Source organism: Nannobrachium achirus, assembly GCF_963921795.1.
Source record: "Nannobrachium achirus genome assembly, chromosome: 5".
In the NCBI taxonomy this organism is placed as follows: Eukaryota; Metazoa; Chordata; class Actinopteri; order Myctophiformes; family Myctophidae; genus Nannobrachium; species Nannobrachium achirus.
This window is the reverse complement of record NC_137814.1, coordinates 69,331,870-69,345,712: the sequence shown is the minus strand read 5'-3', so window position 1 is coordinate 69,345,712 and position 13,843 is coordinate 69,331,870.

Below are 13,843 nucleotides of genomic sequence, written 5' to 3'. Positions count from 1 at the left end.
TAGGCCAACTCAATGGACTGAGTCACAGTGATGTAACTCAGTACACATCATTGCTCTGAAGTTGATTGCATGGCAAAGCGAAAGTTGCTAAAGTTCATTGAACATGGAGCAGTATCCCCAGCCACCCATGTCCATGCCCACATGCTCCCATGTTCCAGGGGAGACTGCCGACGAACGCCGCCGCCGTATTCGCAGGGAACGCCAGCGACGCCGGCGTCAGAATCTCACGGAGGAAGCCGCTGCAGATGAACGCCGCCGTAATACGGCGCAGAAGCGTCGTCGGCTTCAGAAGCACACGGAGGAAGCCGCTGCAGATGAAAGCCGGTTGGGTTGGGTTGGGTTGGGTTGGCGATAGGGCCTTTCTGTGTGGAGTTTGCATGTTCTCCCCGTGTCTCCTAGGGTTGATACCCTCACAAAAACATGAACAAACTCCCCCCAGAATGACAACAACTAGAATCGTCAGAGAAACGCTGTGGTTGGCCAGATGGTCAAGAATTGGCGCGACCTCGCCCTTTAGGGCGAGGTCGCATGTCACCATGAGGTCGCATTCCACCCTCAGGTGTCTTACTGTAACTGGACAGATGAAGCCTATATGCAGTAGGCCTATTAGTACTGTAACAGACCATGTCTGATACACAGTGAGGATGAATGCATCGGTTTCACTGCTGACCACCAAGTTACCTCGCCGTCACCAGACTTGTAAGTTGTTTTAGGATAGTATTTAGTTGTTTATTGCCACAGACATGTTTGTCCATATATGGACATGCTGATGATGACCCCTGGTCAAGATTCAATTTATCCCCTGAGCCAGCCAGCAGGCAGGCTCTATTTACTCAATGGTACACATGTCATCACAGTAGGGATAATTGGGCCTGATTCATCAATCTGGTTGTAAATATAGTGTAAATAAAGTGATTAAATCTGGCTCATATTTCTGTTACCTTCAAAATCCCAGACAAAAAAACATTGCTGAATCTGACCCCTAACTTGGAAATTGTCCTAAATGCCGGTATAAGATCAAAATATGGGCGTAATGTGGCCGTAAAGTGCTTGATGAATGGGTTGATACAACCCAATCTGTATCAACAATTTATAGAGTATACACAGTGCATGGTGTAGTAGACTTTTCAACATTGAAAACTGTACACCTCTTCATCCAGCAGAGGGCACAAGAGCACAGTGAGCTGTTGAATGTGAATGTCATCAGCCAGAGGTCAGAGAGGTCAGATCAGAACCTCTTTTTTTCTATTTAAAATACTCTGTTAAACTCTGTCATTTAATTGCCCTGGTAGTCACAATGACCATATTAAACTCTATTAGTCCTGGTAGTCACAATGACCATGTTAAACTCTATTAGTCCTGGTAGTCACAATGACGATGTTAAACTCTATTAGTACTGGTAGTCACAATGACCATGTTAAACTCTATTAGTCCTGGTAGTCACAATGACCATGTTAAACTCTATTAGTCCTGGTAGTCACAATGACCATGTTAAACTCTATTAGTCCTGGTAGTCACAATGACCATGTTAAACTCTATTAGTCCTGGTAGTCACAATGACCATGTTAAACTCTATTAGTACTGGTAGTCACAATGACCATGTTAAACTCTATTAGTCCTGGTAGTCACAATGACCATGTTAAACTCTATTAGTCCTGGTAGTCACAATGACCATGTTAAACTCTATTAGTACTGGCAGTCACAATGACCATGTTAAACTCTATTAGTCCTGGTAGTCACAATGACCATGTTAAACTCTATTAGTCCTGGTAGTCACAATGACCATGTTAAACTCTATTAGTACTGGTAGTCACAATGACCATGTTAAACTCTATTAGTCCTGGTAGTCACAATGACCATGTTAAACTCTATTAGTCCTGGTAGTCACAATGACCATGTTAAACTCTATTAGTACTGGTAGTCACAATGACCATGTTAAACTCTATTAGTCCTGGTAGTCACAATGACCATGTTAAACTCTATTAGTCCTGGTAGTCACAATGACCATGTTAAACTCTATTAGTCCTGGTAGTCACAATGACCATGTTAAACTCTATTAGTCCTGTTAGTCACAATGACCATGTTAAACTCTATTAGTCCTGTTAGTCACAATGACCATGTTAAACTCTATTAGTCCTGGTAGTCACAATGACCATGTTAAACTCTATTAGTCCTGGTAGTCACAATGACCATGTTAAACTCTATTAGTCCTGGTAGTCACAATGACCATGTTAAACTCTATTAGTCCTGGTAGTCAGAATGACCATGTTAAACTCTATTAGTCCTGGTAGTCACAATGACCATGTTAAACTCTATTAGTACTGGTAGTCACAATGACCATGTTAAACTCTATTAGTCCTGGTAGTCACAATGACCATGTTAAACTCTATTAGTACTGGTAGTCACAATGACCATGTTAAACTCTATTAGTACTGGTAGTCACAATGACCATGTTAAACTCTATTAGTCCTGGTAGTCACAATGACCATGTTAAACTCTATTAGTACTGGTAGTCACAATGACCAACTCTATTAGTCCTGGTAGTCACAATGACCATGTTAAACTCTATTAGTACTGGTAGTCACAATGACCATGTTAAACTCTATTAGTCCTGGTAGTCACAATGACCATGTTAAACTCTATTAGTACTGGTAGTCACAATGACCATGTTAAACTCTATTAGTCCTGGTAGTCACAATGACCATGTTAAACTCTATTAGTACTGGTAGTCACAATGACCATGTTAAACTCTATTAGTCCTGGTAGTCACAATGACCATGTTAAACTCTATTAGTCCTGGTAGTCACAATGACCATGTTAAACTCTATTAGTCCTGGTAGTCAGAATGACCATGTTAAACTCTATTAGTCCTGGTAGTCAGAATGACCATGTTAAACTCTATTAGTCCTGGTAGTCACAATGACCATGTTAAACTCTATTAGTCCTGGTAGTCACAATGACCATGTTAAACTCTATTAGTCCTGGTAGTCACAATGACCATGTTAAACTCTATTAGTCCTGTTAGTCACAATGACCATGTTAAACTCTATTAGTCCTGGTAGTCACAATGACCATGTTAAACTCTATTAGTCCTGGTAGTCACAATGACCATGTTAAACTCTATTAGTCCTGGTAGTCACAATGACCATGTTAAACTCTATTAGTCCTGGTAGTCAGAATGACCATGTTAAACTCTATTAGTCCTGGTAGTCACAATGACCATGTTAAACTCTATTAGTCCTGGTAGTCACAATGACCATGTTAAACTCTATTAGTCCTGGTAGTCAGAATGACCATGTTAAACTCTATTAGTCCTGGTAGTCAGAATGACCATGTTAAACTCTATTAGTCCTGGTAGTCAGAATGACCATGTTAAACTCTATTAGTCCTGGTAGTCACAATGACCATGTTAAACTCTATTAGTCCTGGTAGTCAGAATGACCATGTTAAACTCTATTAGTCCTGGTAGTCACAATGACCATGTTAAACTCTATTAGTCCTGTTAGTCACAATGACCATGTTAAACTCTATTAGTCCTGGTAGTCACAATGACCATGTTAAACTCTATTAGTCCTGGTAGTAACAATGACCATGTTAAACTCTATTAGTCCTGTTAGTCACAATGACCATGTTAAACTCTATTAGTCCTGGTAGTCACAATGACCATGTTAAACTCTATTAGTCCTGGTAGTCACAATGACCATGTTAAACTCTATTAGTCCTGGTAGTCACAATGACCATGTTAAACTCTATTAGTCCTGGTAGTCAGAATGACCATGTTAAACTCTATTAGTCCTGGTAGTCACAATGACCATGTTAAACTCTATTAGTCCTGGTAGTCACAATGACCATGTTAAACTCTATTAGTCCTGGTAGTCAGAATGACCATGTTAAACTCTATTAGTCCTGGTAGTCAGAATGACCATGTTAAACTCTATTAGTCCTGGTAGTCAGAATGACCATGTTAAACTCTATTAGTCCTGGTAGTCACAATGACCATGTTAAACTCTATTAGTCCTGGTAGTCAGAATGACCATGTTAAACTCTATTAGTCCTGGTAGTCACAATGACCATGTTAAACTCTATTAGTCCTGTTAGTCACAATGACCATGTTAAACTCTATTAGTCCTGGTAGTCACAATGACCATGTTAAACTCTATTAGTCCTGGTAGTCACAATGACCATGTTAAATTCTATTAGTCATGTTAGTCACAATGACCATGTTAAACTCTATTAGTCCTGGTAGTCACAATGACCATGTTAAACTCTATTAGTCCTGGTAGTCACAATGACCATGTTAAACTCTATTAGTCCTGGTAGTCAGAATGACCATGTTAAACTCTATTAGTACTGGTTGAACTGAGTACTATTGCTGTGTTGATATGGCGGTGTGATACTTGTGTTGCATTGACTAGCATTGACTGTTATGTGCACTTTTTTGTTTGGCACTGTCTGTTAAGTTGTGCTTTGAATATAGCTTTTTTTGCGCGCGCGCGCGCGCGCGCGTGTGTGTGTGTGTGTGTGTGTGTGTGTGTGTGTGTGTGTGTGTGTGTGTGTGTGTGTGTGTGTGTGTGTGTGTGTGTGACGGGTCACTTATGAGCGTTGAATGTTTCGTGGTCACTTTATGTATATTCTTCTTTTTTTGCAATAGCTTTTCGACACTTTATGTTTATATTCTTCTTTTTTTGTGCTTGCTCTTTGGACTACAGTACTCTTGTTCTTGTTCCTACCCGACTTACGTCCCAGTAGCTGCCCACGATCAGTCCTATTAGGGGAAGACAGGGTCACTCAATGCGCTGCACCATAACTACTCTGCCGGGATTGGGGGCTGCGCCACTCTGGCACGTGGAAGAACTAGGCTCTATGGGTTGACTCCTGTCTGGGCCCCTCCTACATTTCACCAGGTCCAGGCCCTGAGCGTTGCACCAGACTCCCGATCCAAACATTCCATTGAGCTGCTGCAGGTGGTGGGCCGCAAGTGTTGGCCGGTGGTAGTACTGCAAGCTCCACTTGGGCAAGGTGGTGCTGCAGGCTCCGCTTGTGGCTTGACTGGCCCTCCTAAAGGCATCACCGTGGGTCTTTTTTTCTTTTTGGGCCTATTCATGCATTTGTAGTCCTAAACAGGCCATATTGAGGACCAACACAGGTGTTCAATTTGAACAAAACATCTGTGTTTGCAAATGGCTGGTGTAGGACTACAAATGCAACCCATGAATTCCTCACGGAAGACACAGGCTGGGGCGCTAACCCAACCTGTTCCAAATGACCATGTGGGAATGGCCTTGTACTGTGTAGGCTAAGGAGCCCACATTGAGCTAGAACCCACAAACTGTACATGTTAGATGAAATAACATTTGATAACATTAACATAACAAGTCAAGAACACTGGTCCCACTGACATCCATTATCCATCCATGAATGAATGAATGAATGAATGAATGAACTTTATTTATACAGCACATCTTCACAGTACGCGTGCACAGAGTGCTTTACAGATACACAATATTCAATAAAAATAAAAATAAAAAGTAAGTAAGCTCTACAGTTGCAGAGATACAAAGATAAAAGAAATAAGCTCTACAGTTGCAGAGAAGACACCAATAAATTAAAAACACCTACCATGATGATCTGTAAGCAGCGTTAGTGTGTTCTTTATCACCTGGGAGTTGTAGGATGAATTTCATTTAGTTTTTCACTGTCCACTGTACCATGATTTATTAAGACATTCTTTATTTGTGAAAATGTAAGACAATAATCCAGATATGTTATTGAAGTTTGAGTCATATGTTAAACAGGCTGTTCAACAAGGATGTTTTTGTCTTGGCAAAATATAGGCCTAGAGAAGGTATGGTAGTTGCATTGAAGTACTTTGTATCCATCCATAACTCACAGTTTGGACAATCGATCAATGTTTATTTTTCATTTATTTTCATTTTAATTTTGTGATCTTGCTGTATGTAAATTCTATGTAGGCCTACAGTATTTCTTTGTGAGTGTCTTGTAAGCCCGTATGAGCTGGGTATGGTCTAGCTGTAAGCAGACTAGAGGGGAAAAGATATTCTATCTATCTGTCTATCTATCTCTATCTCTATCTATAAGCAGACTAGAGGTAAAAGATAGGTCCTGTATGCAGAACTAAGCCAGGAAGTCATCAGACAGAGAGCTGCTCAGTGTTAGTCATGAGAGGATGCAGCCTCGTCCTCTTAAGCCTGTACTTTCTATACTTTGTCGTATGGTATCGTATGCACAAAAGAGCAGATCTACAAGCATGTGACGCGTAAATAATAAACAACAGAGAGAAGTACCTCACACAGACATCAGAGTAATTGTCCGGTCAGCAGAGATGACAGATATATAAGGATACAAGCAAAGACACAGGACACCAGAGCAGTGTGTGTAGTGTAGGCTATGCAACACCCTGGCATGAGCAGCCTGACAGCTGCCAGGTGCAGAGGGTGATGTAAGTGTGATGATCATTTCTGCAATAGGCCTACTGTGATGATACTGTGATGATACTGTGATGATACTGTGATAATACTGTGATAATACTGTGATAATACTGTGATGATACTGTGATGATACTGTGATGATACTGTGATGATACTGTGATGATACACACAGCCAGACAAATACTGTAACAATACGTAAGTTACTGTGATAATATACACAGGCAAAGACTTGACCTTTGTCCTGCATTTGGCAAAAATCATTGCAGAACATTAAAAGAGTGCATGAAGAGAAACCAATGCACATGACAACTAAGTGAATACGGAGCATTCATTTATTTAGTATTTTAATGTCCATACAGTCCAGGTGAGGACTGTATGGACCTTCATAACGTTGTCTGATGTATGGAGGTCAGTTGAGGACACAGCAGGCACGGACAAACATGAACGTTAAACACAAATGCACGTTCATGTGTGGCTACCCATACGCACGCACGCACGCACGCACGCACGCACGCACGCACGCACGCACGCACGCACGCACGCACGCACGCACACACACACACACACACACACACACACACACACACACACACACACACACACACACACAGAAGGTTAGGGGGGGTTGTTTTTGTGTGGTTTTCCTCTGCTAGCTGTGTGTCAGTGATCACGTGTCATTCATAGGCTACTAAAGAGATCAACAGTTCTCAGAAATTCAGCTGATGCTCCTCCAGTGGGGGGGGGGGGGGGGGGTTCAGAGTTGTCTTGCTCAGGGGCACCTCGACACACATCGGGAATCGAACCAGGGACCTTCTGCTTTACCCGTTGAGCACAAATTCAGCCCCAGGCATGGCCGAATTGGCAAATACTGTGAGTGCAGTATTTGCACTCACATGCAGTGTGGACAATATTCATTTGAACAAAACAATGAATTGTCTACTATTAATTATGAAGTGATAGTAATCTAATCTAAAGCTCTATCTCCTGCATGTCTTCCACAAACAGCCTGACATATTGTCAACTTTAAGATGAGGGCAAGCTAAAGCCTGACATGTTATTAACTTTAAGATGAGGGCAAACTAAAGCCTGACATGTTATTAACTTTAAGATGAGGGTAAACTAAAGCCTGACATGTTATTAACTTTAAGATGAGGGTAAACTAAAGCCTGACATGTTATTAACTTTAAGATGAGGGTAAACTAAAGCCTGGCATGTTATTAACTTTAAGATGAGGGCAAACTAAAGCCTGAGATGTTATTAACTTTAAGATGAGGGCAAACTGTCTAAAGCCAGGAGTCAGTTTACCGCACTATCACATTGATCAGAAATAGAGGACAATCAGCCTGCCTCTCTGTACAAACCAAGATAACAAAGGGTTAAGAGTTTCTGATGAACAGTGGAGATAAAAGAACAAGAAAATAACAACTTATTTTTTATACATGAACATTTTGGGCATCAGAGGCCCGAGCACCCAAAGACCCCCCCCCCCCCCTCCCTTTTTCACAACCAGCTCTGCTCTCACAAACCTGAAACCACAATTATAACCTGTGTGTGTGTGTGTGTGTGTGTGTGTGTGTGTGTGTGTGTGTGTGTGTGTGTGTGTGTGTGTGTGTGTGTGTGTGTGTGTGTGTGTGTGTGTGTGTGTGTGTGTTGTGTAAGCACTAGTCTGCTTTCCTTCTGCACAGTGGTGTAAAGTAACTAAGTACATTTACTCAAGTACAATTTTGAGGTATTTGTACTTTACTTGAGTATTTCCAATTTCCAATACTTTTACTTCTACTCCACTACATCTCGGATCCAAATATTGTACTTTTACTCCACTACATGCATTTGAAAACTTTAGTTACTATTTAGTTACTTTGCAGATATAAATTATAATACGCTATTATAAAACACACATAAACCACTGTAGCACTATTTAATAACTATTTGAAAATAGCAGATCTACAAGCTCACAACAGTTGTGAGCTTGTAGAAACATTTTAGTTCTTTTACTTTTTGTACTTTATGCATATTTTGATACCAAGACTCTTGTACTTTTACTCAAGTACATTTTTAATCCCATGCTTCTACTTGTATTCTACATTGCAGTATTGATACTTAATTACTTAAGTAAAACATTTGAATACTTTTTCCACTTCTGCTTCTGCACTGTGCACTGGGTCTGGTAGGCTCCAGAAACATCATGGTCTGTTTTTAGATGATTTATTAGTTTATTAAGGTAAGTACAGAGAAACATTAACATTTGTAGAAGCTTTGTGTGATTTAATGTACAAGAAAATCTAACTGATGATCATTTCCACCACCTGTCCCTTGATGGGCAGGGATAGATCAAGTCATTAAAATTATACCTTATAGTTTTAAATTCTTAAAATAAGTGAAATAATGTAAAAGAAGATACATTACACTAATATCAACCAGTAAGCTTTAAAAAAAGAAGTTTATAATGAATAACAATAATGAATGTTTACACAAGTGTAAACACTACTAGCCTTCAACAAAACACACTGTTAAACTGTAGCCATGAGTGGCTAGGATACCATGTTTGAACCGTGGTGAAAAAATATCATATTCATAACTACACAATGCAATATAACAGTAGCTTACTATAACATAGATATAAAAAATCCCCCCAGAAATGGCAGGGGTCACGTGTCAAGTAGCCTCGGAAACCCAGGCTTCATGCGTGTCAATAGACAAGACACCACAGCAAACCAACAGCGAACATGACAGCATCCTGTCTTCACCGATGCTTCCATGTTCTAAACCACAATAGCTCATAACAGCTTCCTTTTCTATGGTAACATTATAAACATTATTGTTACACTTCAAACTACAATGTTTATCCTTCCTATTGTTCATGCATTGAAGGTCTCTCATAGACATGAGCTGAAGATCTGCATGCATGCATAGAAATATGAATTTACATCATGACAGCACGTCTAGGAACATACTGTACACACGCACATGCATGCACGCACGCACACATGCACAATTGCACATGCACATGCACATGCAAGCACGCACGCACACATGCACATGCACATGCACATGCACATGCACAGTTCTGCAGAGTTTCCTGCCATCTTTACATTCTCACAAGTCCACTGTCCCAAACAGTGGGTCGGGGACCCATTTGTGGGTCGCAGACAAATATTTATGAGTTGTGAGAAAATCTTTTAGTTTTTTTTTATTAAGAAATATATATTTGAAATAATGTAATAAATACATAAAAAAGATATAAGAAATTCCATTAATTATAAAACAAACGTTTAATAAGCTGTGAAAATAGCCGGTTTACACTATTTTCAATAGTTTGATTCCCGGAGAAAAATCCAGTTTTTCATTTTAATCTCAAGCTAAATGTTTGGGAACAAATGTGATAAAACCTTCATTTCCATGATAGTGACTGCATGATGTTTACTGTATGTCTTAAAGCATAGTTATGATGCAATGCTCTAAACACCATGTACTGACTATCATAACCATGTTATGTTTATGTACATTTATTATTATCATAGTTATGATGCAATGCGTATCATAACCATGTCATGTTTATGTTTATGTATTTATTATTATCATAGTTATGATGCAATGCGTATCATAACCATGTCATGTTTATGTATTTATTATTGGTTTTATTCAACCTGTTTTCCCTACTGCTCTCACTCTACCTCAGGGGTGTCCAAAGTGCGGCCCGGGGGCCAGATGTGGCCTGATGACACATTTTATTCATTACTCCAATTATATTATAAATAAATAGCCTGCCAGTACCGTCAAACAATAATATTTTATAGTATAATTAGTCAGGATTCCTTGTTCCCTGTTGTCTCATTCTGAAGGGGTCAAAGAAAGGATATGTTGTTGTATTTTATTACCTTGTACGTCTGGTTACATTTGGTAATGTGAGTTATGTGTGTTTTGTTCAGAGCAAACACCATTGATATTAAATACTGGTGATGATAATTAAATAGAATATTTTAACAGCAATGCATTTGTATGTGACTTTGTTATGGTCCGACTGAGAGTACATGTTGTCAGGACTTATAGAGGGGTTTTTAATATTATAATATGGCCTCCTTTGACCCCTGATCTACCTCGTATCCTGTCTCCTCTCACAGTGTGTGTGTGTGTGTGTGTGTGTGTGTGTGTGTGTGTGTGTGTGTGTGTGTGTGCGTGCGTGCGTGCGTGCGTGCGTGCGTGCGTGCGTGCGTGCGTGCGCGTGCGTGTCACAGACAGTATTGTGCTGAACTGTCACCTTCAACGGTTCTGATTGGCTACACAGCTATCGCCATGATGACATCATCGTTGTCTCCTCCCCTCACAAAGGCTGCAGAGAGAGAGAGAGAGAGAGAGAGAGAGAGAGAGAGAGATAGGGGGGAAGGAAGGGGGGGGGGGTCATAGTATCAGTTACTTCATTATGAAACTGCTATTACAGTTATTATGTTCCTATAACTCAGTATTATGCATTATTATCTGAATCACATGCAGTGTACTGTCATGACACTGTACCCTCTATATGCAAACTTCCAATAGACTTCAATCAATCAATCAATGAACCAATCAGTGTATTTAGCCAGTATGTCACACTCATAGCATGGTTTGGCCTGTAGATTTAGCAGCATACTGTAGATAAATTATTTTTGGGGGGTCCCCAGATGATTAACTTAATTGTCCAATATTAGAGGCAGAAATTGTAAAAATTGCCGATCTACATGCTCACAATGCCTCGCAACGCAAGGTGTTGTGAGCATGAAGATCTGCTATTTTCATAATAGAACCGTGTTATACAAAATGTAATGCCTCAACTCTTAGTGCTCGTCAGGGTGGGGGGGGGGGGGTCCCCAGTTATTATGTGATTGTTTGGGGGGTTGCGGCCTGAAAAGGTTGAGAACCACTTCTTTAAAGGGGAAGACCACCCATTTTCAATATTGAACTATGTCATTAATATACCTTAAAGGTGTTGTGTGGAAATACAAACCCCCACATCAATCCTCCAGTTCTAGGCAACACAGAAGAGGGGGAACTTTTTTTTAAATTTCCACACAACTCTTCCCCTTTAAGGTGTGTGTTTCTCTACCTCTGACTCTAGCTCTAGCTCTGTCTCTCAGTATGGTCATGTAGAGGAAGGTTACCTCTAGCTCTAGCTCTAGCTCTGTCTCTCAGGATGGAAGGTTACCTCTAGCTCTAGCTCTGTCTCTCAGGATGGAAGGTTACCTCTAGCTCTAGCTCTGTCTCTCAGGATGGAAGGTTACCTCTAGCTCTGTCTCTCAGGATGGAAGGTTACCTCTAGCTCTAGCTCTAGCTCTGTCTCTCAGGATGGAAGGTTACCTCTAGCTCTAGCTCTAGCTCTGTCTCTCAGGATGCCTATAGAGGAAGGTTACCTCTAGCTCTAGCTCTAGCTCTGTCTCTCAGGATGCCCATGTAGAGGAAGGTTGACACCAGCCAAGGGATGGGCAGCAGGACATGAACGATGGCATGGAGCACAGACATGGGGCGCTCCTTTTTAGGCTCAGAGGTTGGCTCAGGGGCGGGGGCGGGGCTGGAAGATGAATCTGTGAAGAGAACAACGGCTTTCAGTATCCAAACACACTGGTTTTATCTCATCTCATTAGGGGTGTAACGATACATTTAACTCTTATATCGCTACGGACGTTCCCGTTCGCCCCAATTCTCTACGTTGCTCAAAGCCAATACGGCCGCTTGTTCTTTTACCTTGTTGATGTCCGTAAGCTGATGAGGGGTCGCGCCGCCATGTACAGTAAACACATCTCCCGCAATGATGGTCTCAAAACTCCATTATGCGTTAACATCAACGGAGACCAATTCACTTCCTTGTGGATTTCTCTGGCTCTGTGGCTCTGTAGCGAGTGACTGGTCTCAATGGATGGCAACCATGCAGGGCCAGAGTTCACATTAATTCTTGCACAAGGCCGCCCTCTGCTGCCAGTATCGCCAAAGTGCATGTATTATGAAAAAAACAAAAACAAAAAAAAACGTCAATCTATCTACTACAACGTCGCAAAGGTAAGCCGCTTTTTGCTGGCCCCAGACCCAATAAATAAATAAAACATCTGGCAGTAAAACTGTTAATAGCGATACCATATGTATCACGATACATGGTTGACGATACGATACATGGACGATATTGGTTCATTCATGACGATACGATTTGATTCAATGATTTAAGTAACTATTTAGCAAAGAAATTCAGTCAGTGTGAAACATGTCAGTAGTGCAGATTTTAAGGGAAAAATCGATTATTATGGATATAAATAAGTAAACACTGTGATTCTCAGGCAAATACATGGACATTATATTACAACACATTTGGAGAAACCCGCACCTTGACATGAACATAGACATTACATACATTTATCAATAGACCAATAGTGCAGTAGCTACAGTATATGGAATGGAAACGTAAACAGAACCCTCTTTTTTAATTTTCCCTATTAAAATGGCTAAATACAAGGCACAAATACTTAGTTTAATCTATTGTTGCATTGCAAAACAATTCAATACTGATTATCTGCAATGTAAAACGATACGATACGGTATTTTGATTTTGCATATCAATATTGTAGATCATTGCAAATTAAAATAGATGTTTCAATTCAGTTACTGTATCGTTACACCCCTATACATATATGTTGATGATGGACAAATAATCCCACAATGACTCAAGACTCACTTCCCACTTCCATCCAGATGTCTGGTGACCCTCCAAGACCAGTGATGTTACACTTGTAGAATCCTTCATGAGATTTGCTGACGTTGTGGATGGTCATCTCTCCTGTGGACTCGGTGCTGTAGATGATGGATCCATTCATATAGAAATCAGATGAACGGTTGTAGGATGGATCACCGGTAGTCTTGAACAGGCAGCGGAGCGTTGCATTACTTCCCTCCACCACAGGGGGAGCAAGGATCTCCAGGATCACATCTAGAAACAACAGAGTGTTGAGTTAAGAACATGTGTTGGTTGTGCATGGCTCCACAAACCAGAACACTGGTTCTCAACCTTTTCAGGACGTGACCCCCAAAATAATCATTATTAACTGGGTTTTATGGCAGGATTCACCAGGATCCTTGATGGCTTGATTCTAGGCTTAAAAGGATCCCTGGCTAATATGATAAATATGCCTTAATACATTATAATTGTCCTCTACAACTACAATGTAAAATTAAAAACACCTTGAATATTGTGTTTCTTCTAGAAATAGCTAATCTTTCACTCAGGGGAAATGCCTGTCGCAAGTTGATGATGTCATAAAACCATGTGTTAATTTACTAATATGGTTAATATGAGCATCAAATCAATATGTGTGTGACTTTTTATTGTCACACGCATGCCATACATTCCATAGGGATAGACCACACATGGTTTTATG